Source organism: Alexandromys fortis, unplaced genomic scaffold (genome assembly GCF_014885135.2).
Source record: "Alexandromys fortis isolate MF-2015 unplaced genomic scaffold, M_Fortis_MF-2015_v1.1 scaffold_260, whole genome shotgun sequence".
NCBI lineage: Eukaryota > Metazoa > Chordata > Mammalia > Rodentia > Cricetidae > Alexandromys > Alexandromys fortis.
The window spans coordinates 251,835-262,807 of NW_026068136.1; the positions used below are offsets into that span (position 1 = coordinate 251,835).

General features: G+C 43.5%; 1 protein-coding gene across 7 annotated transcripts in view; it reads right to left on the reverse strand.

The window, feature by feature from the left end:
• Resf1 (retroelement silencing factor 1) overlaps positions 1–7,257 on the reverse strand; it is a 36,770-nt gene extending 29,513 nt beyond the window's left edge. For 2 of the 7 annotated variants that reach the window (XM_050126462.1, XM_050126466.1), the window contains exons 1-2: positions 7,148–7,257; positions 6,279–6,338 (exon numbers count right to left, since the gene is read on the reverse strand). The gene's annotated coding sequence lies outside the window, so the exon portion shown is untranslated. Of the gene's footprint in view, positions 1–4,230; positions 4,285–6,278; positions 6,339–6,757; positions 6,845–7,147 lie in introns of those variants that run through there. The other 5 variants (XM_050126468.1, XM_050126463.1, XM_050126464.1 and 2 more) reach the window with 5 other exon arrangements.
• Between the last annotated feature and the right edge of the window lie 3,716 nt (positions 7,258–10,973).

The window sequence follows — 10,973 nt, forward strand, 5'->3', positions numbered from 1 at the left end:
AGAGAGAGAGAGAGAGAGAGAGAGAGAGAGAGAGAGAGAGAGAGAGAGAGAGAGAGAGAGAGAAAGGGAAATTAAAGGAAAGAAAAGTAAAAACAAATTAGTGGGATATGTGTGTCTGTGTGAGACAGGGTCTCTGGATAGCTTAGAACTGACATTATATCGCCAGCTAGACTCAAACTCAGAGCTCTACCTGACTCTCTCTCCCAGGTGTTGGAATTAGATGCACCATCATGCCTTGCTCAACTATTTTGTAATAATAAGCCAACTATTAGCAGAATTCAAAAAAAAAATAGAAAAGCTACTATCTTATTGGGGCTAAAAAATATTAATGATAGTATGTAAGGCTATACTGTCATTTCTAACTGAGCTGTGTTATTAATTTAACATATATAAAAATATTCTCAAACCTTTAATTTTTTAAGGGTTTATTTTTATTATGTGTATCAGTTTTTTACCTTCATGTAAGTGTGTGATTGCTCAAAGGTGAGGTCATTAGATACCCTATAACTGAAGTCACAGCCAGCCCGTTGTTAGCCATTGTCTGGATGCTGGGAAACTAGCACAGGCCTCTCCAACAAATCAGCAGGTACTGTTAACCTGAGCCATCACTCTGGCCCTGACCTAAGCTATTTTTTTAAGGTCACAAATGGTTTTTGAGACTAAGACTCCTGCTTTCTTTTCTTCTTCTTCCTCTTCCTCCTTTTCCTCTTCTTCCTCTTCTTCTTTTTTGGTGGTTTTTCAAGACAGGGTTTCTTGGTGGCCTTGGAGCCTGTCCTGGAACTTGCTCTTGTAGACCAGGCTGGCCTTGAACTCAGAGAGATCCGCCTGCCTCTGCCTCCCTATTGCTGGGATTAAAGGCGGGATTAAAGGCGTGCAGGTGGGACTAAAGGCATGCGCCCGGCTGCTTTTTTCCCATCCTTCTTTCAGAAAGCTAAAGCTACTATGTTACCTTCAAGGACATTCTCTATGGGTATCTTATGACTTCCTTTTTTTTTTTTTTTTTTCTTCTTTTGATTTTTTGAGATGGAGTAGCTTTGGAGCCTATCCTGGAACTCACTCTGCAGACCAGGATGGCCTCAAAATCACAGTGATCCTTCTGCCTCTGCCTCCCTATTGCTGGGATTAAAAGCAGGCACCACCACACCAGGCCCTATTTTATTACCTTCTGCTATCAAAGTCTCTAAGTAAGAATACAGAAATAGAAAAGGCAACAGAACCACAAGCTAGTTCTTAGAAAAGTTCAAGACCAATGCCTTTACTGGACTGACCATGAAAATATTTGAATGGTGAAATCAAGAACAAAATAGGAACATCATCAACCTTATAACCAAGGGTTGTAAGGGAATATAAACAAGTGACTACCAACAGTGAAGAGACAGTATAACCAAAACTGATTCAATCATAAAGACATTAATTAGCCCAGCACTGAGGAAGCTGAAGCAAGTAGAATTCTATGCGTTGGAGGTCAGCCTGTTCTACATACCAAGTTCTAAGTCAGAAAAGGCTATACAAAGAAAATGTTTATCATGGCTCATGGTTTTGAAGAGTTGCAGCTCATGGCTGGCAAGCTCTGCTGTTTGGGCTTATAGTGAAGTCTATCACAATAGCTCAAACTCATAAAGTACAAAATCATAGGAAGCAAAAAGGAAAGGGGCCAAGACAAGACAGTTCCTAAAGACACACCCCAATGACTTACTGCCTCTAGTAAGTCCCACCTCCTAAAGATTCCAGCACCTCAGACTGGTAATTGGCTTCTGCCTTTAATCCCAGGATCAAGGAAGTAGAGGCAAGTGGAGCTCTCTGAGTTCGAGGTCAATATGGTCTACAGAGTAAGTTCCAGGACAATCAGGGCTACACAGAGAAACAGTGTCAAAGAAAAAGAGAGAGAGAGAGAGAGAGAGAGAGAGAGAGAGGTGCAGAAGAGATTCCAGCACATCCCAATACAACACCACTAGTGGGGTACAAAGGTTTAAAGTCAGTTTTACACAGTGGACAGGGAAATCCACCCAGCTGAATTATGTGAAGCCAATATTACCCTGAACCAAATGAAGACAGCCTCACACAAATACATAGAACCCCTCAAGAAAGATAATGCAATCAAGTAAATAAGTGTATATTAACTATGTAATGACTCTGGAATGTACCCTAGTAATCCTAAATTGGATACACAACCCAAATTAATGCAGAATCAATAAAAGAGTCAAAAAGAGTGAAAATAAGATGATCTCAAAAAGTATAGAGAAATCATATTTAAAATATTCCCAACATAAAAATAAAAAGGTCCGGCAGTGGTGGTGCACACCTTTAATCCCAGCACTCAGGAGGCAGAGGCAGGCGGATCTCTGTGAGTTCGAGGCCAGCCTAGTCTACAAGAGCTAGATTCAAGACAGGCTCCAAAGCTACAGCGAAACTCTTGTCTTGAAAAACCAAAATAATAATAATAATAATGATCCCCAACTTGTCCTTCCTTTCAACTTGAGCCCAAGAAAATGGTGCCAACAAAGAAGGGTAGTGGGGAAAAGGGCCATTCTGCCACCAACTGAAATGGCAGATCCACGAGCACACCATCAATATTCATAGGAAGAGGCTTCAAGAAGTAATTCCCCCAGAGTACTCCAGGTATTTGCCAGAAAGGAGATGGGCCTGTATGTACATGCATTGCTATCCCTGGGCCAAAAGAACAAAGATGCTCTACTAGTAGCATCCCTGTATAACTGTCCTGAGTACAAAGAGAATGAAGATTCAAAAAAAAAACCATTGTAACCACAATCAAAAATCTACATACAATCAAGGTGTGTGAGCACTAATAACCATGGCTATATTTAATGTCCTCAGAGTAACATTAAGAGAGAGGATGCCCAGTCTCGCCACTTGTACTCAACATTTACTAGGTGTTTTGTTCATGGCAGTCACAAATAATAAAGCATCCAGAGTGGATGAAAGTTAACTTTCAGTTTCCAGATAAAAGAATGTTATCTATTTGTAGAAAATATCATTCTCTATATAAGAAATCAAAAGAAACCTGTTCTAAAAAGTAAATTAAAAACTATGCTTGATTGGGGCTGGAGAGAAGGCTCAGAGGTTAAGAGCACTGGCTGCTCTTCTAGAGGTCCTGAGTTCAATTCCCAGCAACCATGGGATGCTATAAGATCTGGCTCCCGGCTGGGCTAGGCGGTGGTGGCGCATGCCTTTAATCCCGCCTTTAATCCTGTCTTTAATCCAAGCGCTTGGGAGGCAGAGGCAGGCGGATCTCTGGGAGTTCGAGGCCAGCCTGGTCCAGGACAGGCACCAAAGCTACAGAGAAACCCTGTCTCGAAAAAAAAAAACCAAAAAAAAAAAAAAAAAAAAAAAAAAAAAAAAAAAGATCTGGCTACCTCTTCTGACCTACAGGCATACATCAGACAGAATGCTATACACATAATAAATAAATAAATTAAAAAAAAAAAAACTAAGTTTGAAAAAAGCATGACAGTTCATGTCTGTAATTCTACCACTTGGAAGGTATAGACAAGAAGGAGAATCATCCTTAACTACATAGTGAGTTTAAGACATGACATCTTGTCTCAAAAATAAACTACTAGCTTGACTAGGTCACATATACAAGATCAATCATAAAACCAGCCAAGTACAGTAACATATACTATTACTAAAGTGGTGTTCCTACCACTCTAAGAGAGAATCAGCAAGTTCATGAACTTGAGGGCAGTCTGGGCTATACAAGGAATTCTGTCAATAAAATAAAAATGATAGAGGGGGCTGGAGAGATGGCTCAGTGGTTAAGGGCATTGCCTGCTCTTCCAAAGATCCTGAGTTCAATTCCCGGCAACCACATGGTCGCTCACAACCATCTGGAATGAGGTCTGGTGCCCTCTTCTGGCCTGCAGACATACACACAGACAGAATATTGTATACATAATAAGTAAATAAATATTTTTTAAAAAATGATAGAAAAAGAAAAAAAATGCATTTCTACATAATTAAGCCAGAAACTAAGAAAGTTATTCTACTTACAGTAACATTAAAGACAACTTTAAGGAGCCGGGAATGGTGGCATACACCTTTAATCCCAGTACTCAGGAAATGAGATCCAGGACAGCCAGAGACTATTTCAAATAACCAAAATGGGAAAGAGAGACAGAAGGAAATTAGAAAACCACCACCAACCAACCAAATCTTACAGAAGACCCAACTTCCTAGCACCTATTTCGGGCAGCTCATAATCATTTTTACCTCCATCTCCTGGGGTCTGACACCCTCTTCTGGACTCCAAGTGCGCACACCCCCCTACAATTTAAGGCATTACTGGATTACTGAAAGCTAAAACAACTAGTCACACTGACCTAAGCAGTATGAACAGATTGCCTGCATCAATTTAAATTCATTCTAAATAACTAGCAAGACCAATCACAATTGCTCAAAACTAGGTATTTCACCTCATTGTTCCTCTTTTTTAAAAAAAAATACTTTTTTTTAAAAAAAGTAAAAAAAACAACATTTGTTTGATTTCTAATTGACCCTGTTTTTCTCAATTTATACATTTTACTTCATATGAAAATAAACTGATTTTGTGATTTCTTGGTCTAAGACTGGGTAAGAACCCAAGGCAGAGAATAGCAGGGCTCAAAGACAGTAATCAAGATAGTTCTAATCTCAATTGAGACTATCTCCTCACAAGGTCCACTCTACCCACCTCTTTCATTTACAACTTCCAACTTCATTTACCATACAGCTGCCTCAGGGGAAAAAAATCAGAATTCTTCAAGGTCTTAAGGTTTTTTTAGTTTGCATTTAATCTGCATTTCTATAGCCAGGGTTGGTAAAAATTCTTGCTTTACCTCAAACTGAATGCTTCCCACTTGTTTTACAGGTATTTGTTTCCAAAGAAAAGGAAGAGAAGCCTGATAAAAAACAATGATGCTTGAAGTTTACCCTTACTAAACTTTCACAAGATTACAACTCCCTAAGCAGCTGACTTGAGTTCCTAAAATCCTGGCACTGATAATGTAAAAGAGAAGGAACTAATCAAATAGGTAAAAGGAAAAAGAAAAAAGAAAAAAAAACTAGGGCCAAGATTACTGTAGCCAAGGAATTTTGACTTCAAAAAGCTGTGATTAGGGAATGCAAATCTAACCCCGCAAGCCAGAAGGATCCAGAAGTGTCACCCCCAGCAAGACAGCAAGTTCAAGGCCAGCCTAAGCTACAAGAGATGGGTTTAACATGCAAAGTTCATCAATTATTATTAATTTAAATAAAAAAGTTGAACTGCTATCAGACAGAATAGATTTAAAATGTCTAACGCCATTACAATATATACTTCCTCTAACAGGATAAAAGCTAGACTCTATTAAGCAAGTTCCTATATACCAGGAGCTATTTTAAGACTGTTCCAGCACTGCCTTTAATCCCAGCGTTTGGGAGGCAGAGGTATTACTACTGTTATCCCATTTTAAAGATGAGGAAGTTAAAGCAGGGAAGTAAAATTCTCCTGAGATTTTAGTGAGGCGTGGATCCAAGTGGAGGCACCAACCCCAGAACACAAGTAACATACTGCCACATACAACTACAGAAAGCACAGGCCCCTTCAGCGCAAGCTTTATGGTCATGGGATGAAACTCCTAGAGATCACTGAGTGTAGGAGCTGAAAGAGGTGACAAAAGTTAAGAGTACTTGTGGCCCTAGAAGAGGACCTGGGATCAGATCCCCACACCAACATGGTGGATAGACAAGTGCCTGTAACATTAGTTCCTGGGGTTCCACACGCTCACCAAATACATACAAAGTAGTCTTACATGTGGGCAACACACTCATAAGACAAATTTGAGAAAGCATTTAAATAAGGAAACCCCTGGTACTACATTCCCACCAAAAGCTAAGAGCTAGCCTCTGCCTAGGTAGCCTTAACTCACCACCTAAGACAACCTCTCCAGAGAAGCACCATGCCAACGGTATTATTTCTTAAGCTTTGTCACCAAGTCCACTGTGTCTCACTGGTTCTGTGAGGGTTTTGTTTGGTGGAAGTTTGTTTTTGTTTCCTTGATTTTTAGAGGCAGGGGTTCTCTATGTATTTCCGGCTGACCTGCCTTGTTCTGCAGACCAGGCTGGCTTCGAACCCAGAGATCTGCATGCTTTGGCCTCCCAGATGCTGGAATTAAAGGCATGCAAACCATGACAGGCCAAGTTCTGTAGGTTTAACCAGTATTGATTCAACATTTTATTCCAAAACAAATTACTCCATGGTAAAATGTGAAGCAGACAGGCTTTTTAAAACGCAGACTTACCTGTAAATACAATTTTACCTTTTAGTCTCTTCCACAAGGAGTGTGTTCACGTCTTTGACCCTAGGAAAAGCAAGAAACATCTTTAAGATTAAAGGCCAAATCTATCTTCCTCTAAATGGTACTGAGACCATACTAAGTTTACTGAATTGGTACTAACTATGCTTTAAAAAAAAAAAAAAAACCACTAAACTAGGCTAGTCTCAAAATATTTCCTGCCACCAGAATTGAAGTGCACTTCTCCAACTCCACGATTGTCCTATAATTCCAAAGCAAAAATACTTCGTTTGCATTTTTTTATTGGGTTGGTTAAAAGAGAATCCGACTGGGGCTTAGGGAAGCAGTTTCTAAGACCTTAGCATGTTAACAAGAAACAAACTTAAGGTTCCCCTTAAACATAACATATTTAGCAGACTATTTAAATGCCCACGCAAGTTCTGCTGCTGGCCTATTGGAATGCACGCCAAGCTCACACACTTCACCTGCTTTTTCATTTTTCTAGGAAAGCACTCAAAGTACCACAAATGCAAACTGCTTCCGAGATGCTGCGGGCCGCGGCGCTCGCCCAGGCCTGGGCGGAGCACAAGGTAATGCCGCTGGGTCGCAGGGGCGGAGGCGGTGTGGGGGCGCGGAAGACGAACCAGAAAGAAACCGAAAAGCAAAACAAAGCTCTGCTTCTCCTTCCGAGACAGGAAGGAACGTGAAGCTGCAACAAGCCCGCCCGCTACGTCAGGCCAACAACCGCAGACCGCACACCCGCACCGCGACCCCAAGGGCTGCTGGAATGCTGGCGGCGCCCCTCGGCAGAGACGGAGGTGACCGAGACCCAACCCGAGCCCCGAGCAAAGAACAAAAGCCCGCTCGCAGCAGACCTGCCGCTTCTGTGGGTGCTCACTCGCCTGCAGCACGGATCGAGATCGAGGCCTCCGTATCGCGGACCGCGCCGAGCTCCGGTGGCGGCCTCCGTCTGGGCGGGTTCAGCAGGCTCTGCGCTCCGCCCCCGGGCGTCTGCGCCAGGGCCACGGTCCTAGTGCCAGACAGATACGGCGTCTGCAGTCTCCGCAGTCTGAGGGGAAAGAAAGAAGCCTCGCCCTGCACCTGGAATTTGCACCAGAATCCCTGGAGGACTTCTGAAGGGAAAAAAAAAATCGCGGGCGGAAATATAAGGGATTCAGTCAATTGGTCAGTTGGGATAGGGCTGAGACTTGCAGTTCAGACAAGTTGTAATTCTTTGAAGATAAGCTGATGATCATCTCATAAGCAATGATCTTGAGATGGGATGGCAACGTCTTCTATGAAGTACGCAAAAGAAATGCACCCTCTCTGGGGCTTAGCGGAGCATTCCTTTAAACCCAGCATTTTGGAGGGAGAAGAAGGAAGATCTCTGAGAGTGATTGAATCCAGCCTGCCCTACCTAGTTTCAGGACAGCCAGAGATACCCCCCCCCTTCTCTCATCTCTCTCTCTCTCTCTCTCTCTCTCTCTCTCTCTCTCTCTCTCTCTCTCTCTCTCTCTCTCGCTCGCTCTCTCTCACTCTCTATATAAAAACAGGGAGACTCCGCAAGTTTGGAACCTGTGGAGCAGGCATTGGAAATTGTTCTGTAAACCAGACTGGCCTCGAACTCACAAAGATCCGTCTGTCTCTGCGTCCTAAGTACTGGGATTAAAGGTGTGTGCCATCACCGCCCAACAAGAGATTTATCTCAACCTGAGAAAAGAAAAATGTGTAGATGATGATGAAGACAGATGGATAGACAGACAGTAGATAGGTAGATAGACATGTGATTGACAGGTAATAGAGAGGGAGAGAGAGAGAGATGATGGATGGATGATAGATGATAGAAGATAGATAGATGGATAGATAGATAGATAGATAGATAGATAGATAGATAGATAGATAATGATAGATAGATGGATGGATGGTTGCTGAAGGACTCTAACATGGCAAACACGGCACGGGTCCTGGTCTGTTGTCCCTGCTTTTGCTAAACCACTAGCCTCCACACTAGACTCATTTGGCCACTTCCTCATGCCTGACTCATTCCTGAAGCTTACCACCCAGGTCCAGCTATCAAAAATTCTATTTGGCTAAACATGACCAATCAGGACTTATCAACTCATCATATCACGGACTTTCCCATTTTTCTCCTTAAACCCAATCCTACTGAGCTACCTGCTGCTGTTTCTGCCAGATTAAGATTCAGTTTAAAGAATGAAAGGGGCAGAGGTCATAGTTCTTGTCAGATGCAGTTCCTGTGTCTTTGAACCTTGGTCTCGATGCTGCTGCTCATTAGTCATAGAACCTGGGGGAATCACTGAACAAGATTGTGAGGTAAATGCATGTACCTCTTCTGTACCAACTGCTGCAACAAAGTGTCGAAGTGTAGCCCTCTAGCTGGAGACATAACAGTGGTGAAAAAGAGCCAAGAAAAAAACACCTTGACTCTGACTTGATCTCAAGACCAAGGCAAAGGCCAAAGGGAAAACACGCTGTCCTGGGTTTGACCTAGAGCTCAGAGACTTGGAAATCCCCATCCCACCACCCCACCACCCATGACTCGGCATGGAAAGCCAAACAATGTTTTTTCTTCTTCTTTTTTTTTTTTTTTTTTTTTTTTTTGTTTTTCAAGACAGGGTTTCCCTGGAACTGAACTAGCTCTTGTAGATCAGGCTGGCCTTGAACTCACAGGGATTCACCGGCCTCTGCCTCCCAAATGCTGGGATTAAAGGTGTGCACCACCACCGCCTGGCCCAACCAATGTTTCTATCTTATACTTTCCCACTAAATTCACAACACATGGTCCAAGAGCTATATAAAAGCCTTTCCCTCCCTCCAGCCCTCTGCCGTCTCTCTTTCTGTTCCTTGGGAGAAGCCATTCTGTTCTCCCCAATAAATCTGTTGTGTGAGATTCCTTGGCTCCTAACTGCCAAGATGCCCTTGTGCTGGAAACCCTTGCATTGCTGTGATGATGCTGGTTGGCTCTCCTGGTGCCTGTGTTCCTTCTTGGTATCTGAGCCACACTGGGACCCTCTCTCTCATCTCCAGCCCACCCCAACAGACTTACCTTTCAGCTCACCATCTCATGTCACCTCATCCACCAAGGCTAATTCACTAACTTTCCCCTTTGGTCAGTGTGAACTCTTGCCTGAGTCAGAAGAAGCGTCCAGTGAGCATCTGCCCCCCCCCCCCCGGTACTCATGGAGATGGATGTACCCCCAGCCACAGTCTTTAGAGCTGTGACCCCATTTCTCCTACCCTCAGAGGTATAATCCTGTTTTCCTTAGACCAGTCTGGGCTTTTGTGACCCTTTATTATCCTGCTCCCCTTTCTGCCTCCCCCTCAGAGCTTCCTGTAATCTCACAGCTTCTCTATGCCCTCATGGCTTTCATGATAGTTGTATTAGTGAGGGTTCCCTAGAGTCACAGAACTTAATGAATTTCTCTCTTTCTCCACACACATATGAAAATTTATTCGTTGGCTTATAGGCTATAGTCCAACAAAGGCAAGTCGTGAATGGAAAGCCCAAGAATCTAGCAGCTGCTCAGTCCCACAAGGCTGGGTGTCTCAGCTGGTCTGCTGGGATCTCGAAGCAGGAATGGATGTGCTGATGGAGGTGAGGACAAGCAGGGAAGAACATTCCTTCTTCTTTTCATGGTCCTTATGTTGAAAGACCCCCGAAAGATCCCCATACCCAAGTACCCTGTTTTGTTTTGTTTTTTTGGTGTTTTTTGTTTGTTTGTTTTTGTTTTTTTCTTTTTGGTTTTTCGAGACAGGGTTTCTCTGTGGTTTCAGAGCCTGTCCTGGAACTAGCTCTTGTAGACCAGGCTGGTCTCGAACTCACCCAAGTACCCTGTTAACATTTGCTAAACTTAGCTGAGCTATAGACGAAAAGTCCCGAGGCTCAGCTGATGCTAAAACAGGATATCTATGGGTTGCAGACTCACTGACTGGGCAAAGGAAAGGGAATAATCAGCCCCCTGGAACACTTTATCGAAACTGTCAACTTGCTGAAGTATGCTTGATCTAGCCTTGCGGTTTTTCGGGGAAATTTAAAGACAGACACGGGGCTGGCCCCAGCTTGAGCTAAGCCCACCATTTAAAGAACCAATGAAATTTCTGTTGCTATGCCCCCCCCATTATGTAACCTGTAAAATCCTATAAAAGCTGGTTAAAAGTGTGTTCAGTGTGCTCAGCTAGCCAGAACTGCTATAGCCAGAGCTGCTGCTGAGTCACCCACAGGCACTTGTGATTAATAAAGACGCCTCTTGCTGATTACCCCCAAAGTCCAGATCCCCAAGCATCACCATGAGACCATCCCCTGATGCAAAAGCAAAAAGTCCTTATTGCAAGTTAACTCAGGTCCTTTCGTCTAGCTCACAAGGGGAACAGCAGCAACAGGAACAGCTCAGGAGAAACCCCTTCCCCAGCACTGAAAAGTGGGAGTTTATATAGGGGAAGAGACTTGGGGGAAGTCCAAGCCTCTGGGCTTGTGATTGGCTGCCTCTGAGTGGGGAGAGGGGAATTCCAGACTTCCAGGCTTGAGATTGGCTTCTCCCTGTGATGTAAGGGGATTTCCAGGCCTGAGGGGGAATTCCCAACTGCCAGTAACTGTCTGTGGGGAATTCAAAGCCTTCAGGGACTCGGTGATTGGTCTGTTTTCCCTGCTCAGGGATTGGCTGGTTTTGTGTCAGGGGCAGA